Source organism: Triticum dicoccoides, chromosome 7A (assembly GCF_002162155.2).
Source record: "Triticum dicoccoides isolate Atlit2015 ecotype Zavitan chromosome 7A, WEW_v2.0, whole genome shotgun sequence".
Classification (NCBI taxonomy): Eukaryota; Viridiplantae; Streptophyta; class Magnoliopsida; order Poales; family Poaceae; genus Triticum; species Triticum dicoccoides.
This window is the reverse complement of record NC_041392.1, coordinates 434,969,098-434,973,684: the sequence shown is the minus strand read 5'-3', so window position 1 is coordinate 434,973,684 and position 4,587 is coordinate 434,969,098.

Here is a 4,587-nt window from a genome sequence, read left to right as displayed (position 1 = left end):
GTGCTGGAGCGGCTAGCGAGGGAATAGTGGTACTGGGGGAGGCGAGTGAGGCGATGGTACACGGGGGCATAGTGAGATGGAGACGGAGAAGGAGATGGAGTGGTTCTATGGGAGCGGAGAGGGAGATGAGGCGAGGCGCCAATGTGATGTACATCAGCGGTGATAGACTGCACTGTGCACAGGGTGAGGCTGACTTTGGTAACCCGAACACGCCGCCTGGACTAGTGTCAGGCGCAGGGTGTTGTCACTTCACTGTGAGGACCGGATGAATAGTATTTTGACCATCAAGTGTACCACAGTTGTACTACTACTACCAGTAGGTACATGAGTACTCCAGTATTGTATAGCATAAATAGGTCTTCCGTGCTAGCATGCCTGTTCACTTCATCGTTCAGGTATCATCCATATTGTGAGCAAAACCAAATTCTCGTGCATGCCCAATCAACGCTCTGCCGCGATGCATGCAGTGGTCGTTCTGGTGCATCAAGGATGGCATGCAGATCGTTCCACACTTGAGAAGAGGAAAAATGGAAAGGTAGAACGCGGAAGAAGAGGAAGAGAACGTTGGCTAACGAGGCTAGGAGGGGATCGAGCAGGAAGTTAATGCTCCACGCCTAAAGGTTTTGGGAAAACCTGATTTTCATAAGGTGACTTATACTCACCTAAAAGGAGGGAGTATTCCTTAACCAGAGAATGTTGTGTCTCCCACTCACGCGCTCAAAAAAAACTATGACACATTTTTTATCTATTTGCATAGGTCCCACCTATCAGGAAGGATGGGCACGTACACGAACAGGTACGACTCATCAGTCTACCCGCATAGCCTTTTCGTTTAGTCTACCTAGCCATCTAATCAACTGCCTGCACGCCACTTCTCCCATTTACTTCTCCATCGGGAACCGATTCTCCTCGGCTTCTTCACCTCCCCTTCGTCTTCATTTGCATCCAAACCCACTGCGTTCACATTGTTTTAACCTCTTTAAATAATCATCTACTACTTCAGTTAGACTAGCTGAGGGAGTCCTAGATTAGGGGGTGTTCGAGTAGCCGGACTATACATTCAGCCGGACTCCAGGACTATGAAGATACAAGATTGAAGACTTCGTCCCGTGTCCGGATGGGACTTTCCTTGGCGTGGAAGGCAAGCTTGGCGATGCGGATATTCAAGATCTCCTACCATTGTAACCGACTCTGTGTAACCCTAACCGTATCCGGTGTCTATATAAACCGGAGGGTTGTAGTCCGTAGGCAATCAACTCCATATGCAACAATCATACCATAGGCTAGCTTCTAGGGTTTAGCCTCCTTGATCTCGTGGTAGATCTACTCTTGTACTACCCATATCATCAATATTAATCAAGCAGGACATAGGGTTTTACCTCAATCAAGAGGGCCCGAACCTGGGTAAAACATCGTGTTCCCTGCCTCCTATTACCATCCGGCCTAGACGCACAGTTCGGGACCCACTACCCGAGATCCGCCGGTTTTGACACCGACATTGGTGCTTTCATTGAGAGTTCCTCTGTGTCGTCGCCTTTAGGCCCGATGGCTCCTTTGGTCATCAACAACAATGCAGTCCAGGGTGAGACTTTGCTCCCTGGACAGATCTTCGTCTTCGGCGGCTTCGCTCTGCGGGCCAATTCGCTCGGCCACCTGGAACAGATCGAAAGCTACGCCCCTGGCCATCAGGTCAGGTTTGGAAGCCAAAACTACACGGCTGACATCCACGGGGACTTGATCTTCGACGGATTCGAGCCACAGCCAAGCGCGCCGCACTGTCTCGATGGGCATGATATAGCTCTGCCGCCGAACAGCGCCTTGGAGGCCGCATATGCATCGATTTCGACCATTGATTCGGAGCCTACTGTGCCGATTGAGGATCAGCGGTTGGACGCTGCCTCAGGGGCTGCGATCTCAGAGGCGATCAAGACGAACACTAGCCCCGCACTCTGCACTACCCGTGACTCCGAGGATCTGGACTCCTCCCCGGACTCTGAACCCCCCGCGCCCATGCCAATCGAATCCAATTGGGCGCCGATAATGGAGTTCACCGCCGCAGACATCTTTCAGCATTTGCCTTTTGGCAACATCCTGAATTCTCTTAAGTCTCTCTCTTTATCAGGAGAGCCCTGGCCGGACTACGGTCAGCGAGGGTGGAATACGGACGATGAGGAAATTCAAAGCCCACCGACCACCCACTTTGTAGCCACTGTCGATGATCTAACCGACATGCTTGACTTCAGCTCCGAAGACATCGACGGCATGGACGACGATGTAGGAGACGAACAGGAACCAGCACCTGTAGGGCGCTGGAAGGCCACCTCGTCATATGACATATATATGGTGGACACTCCAAAAGATGGAGATGGCGATGGAACGGTGGGGGATGACGCCCCCAAGAAACAGCCAAAGCGCCAGCGTCAGCGGTGCCGCTTTAAATCCCGCCAAAATAAAAACGGTGATTCCGGCACGGGAGATAATACTACCGCGGATAGCGCCGAAGAACACCCACCTCAGCAAGATTCGGCACAGGAAGATGGAGAAGCTATCCCTCACGAGAGAGCGGCAGACCGAGAGGTCGAGGATGATAACTATACGCCTCCCTCCGAAGACGAGGCAAGCCTCGATGATGACGAATTCGTCATACCATCAGACCCCGCCGAACAAGAGCGTTTTAAACGTAGGCTTTTAGCCACGGCAAGCAGCCTCAAGAAAAAGCAGCAACAGCTTAGAGCTGCCCAAGATTTGCTAGCTGACAGATGGACTAAAGTCCTTGCGGCCGAAGAGTATAAACTCGAAGGCCCCTCCAAGAGTTACCCGAAGCGCAGGCCGCTACCCCGATCAGAGGAGGAAGCACCTACATCACCAGCGCATGACATGGCAGACCGGCCACCTCGCGGCCGCGACAGAGAGGCCTCTCGGCCCTCCACCCAAGCCATGCCCCGACACCGCTCAACTAAGGCACGGGAAAATGCGCCTGACCTGCGAGACATACTGGAGGATAAGGCAAGACAAACAAGATCGATCTACGGATTGCGCAGGCGCCCTACGGCATGTGACAATGATCTTCACTCCGGATAGAACAAATCTGGCCGGGCCGAACACAACAGACATAGCTCTTCCGAGTTGCGTCGTGATATAGCCCAGTACAGAGGCGTCGCACACCCGCTATGCTTCACGAATGAAGTAATGGATCATAAAATCCCAGAGGGTTTCAAACCCGTAAACATCGAATCATACGATGGCACAACAGATTCGGCGGTATGGATCGAGGATTATCTCCTTCACATCCACATGGCACGCGGCGATGATCTACACGCCATCAAATACATCCCGCTCGAACTTAAAGGACCGGCCCGGCATTGGCTTAACAGCTTGCCAGCAGACTCAATCGGTTCTTGGGAGGACCTGGAAGCCGCATTCCTCGACAACTTCCAGGGCACTTACGTGCGACCGCCGAATGCCGACGACTTAAGCCACATAATTCAGCAGCCAGAAGAATCGGCCAGACAATTCTGGACACGGTTCCTAACAAAGAAAAACCAGATAGTCGATTGTCCGGACATAGAGGCCCTAGCAGCCTTCAAGCATAACATCCGCGACGAGTGGCTTGCCCGGCACCTGGGACAGGAAAAGCCGAAATCCATGGCAGCCCTCACAACACTCATGACCCGCTTTTGCGCGGGAGAAGACAGCTGGCTACCTCGCAGTAACAACTTATCAAAGAACCCTGGTAATTCGGATACCAAGGACAAAAGTGGCAGGACACGCCGGAATAAGCAAAAACGCCGCGTTAACGGCGACAGCAATGAAGACACGGCAGTCAATGCCGGATTCAAAGGCTATAAATCCGGTCAGCGGAAAAAGCCATTCAAAAAGAATACTCAGGGTCCGTCCAGTTTGGACCGAATACTCGATCGCTTGTGCCAGATACATGGCACCCCCGAAAGGCCAGCCAATCACACTAACAGGGATTGTTGGGTGTTCAAGCAGGCAGGCAAGTTAAGGGCCGAAAACAGAGACAAGGGGCTGCACAGCGACGACGAGGAGCCCAAGACGCCGAACAACAATGGACAGAAGGGCTTTCCCCCACAAGTGCGGACGGTGAACATGATATACGCAACCCACATTCCCAAGCGGGAGCCGAAGCGTGCGCTACGGGACGTATACGCGATGGAGCCAGTCGCCCCAAAGTTCAACCCATGGTCCTCCTGCCCGATCACTTTTGATATAAGGGCCATCCCACTAGCATCTGTCATGGTGGCTTCGCCGCATTGGTTCTCGACCCAATCATCGACGGATTTCATCTCACAAGAGTCCTCATGGACGGCGGCAGTAGCCTGAACCTGCTTTATCAGGATACAGTGCGGAAAATGGGCATAGATCCGTCAAGGATTAAGCCCACAAGAACGACCTTTAAAGGCGTTATACCAGGTGTAGAAGCCAACTGTACAGGCTTAGTAACACTTGACGTGGTCTTCGGATCCCCGGACAATTTCCGAAGCGAAGAGTTAATCTCCGATATAGTCCCGTTTCGCAGTGGCTATCGCGCCCTGCTCGGACGAACCGCATTCGCAAAATTCAATG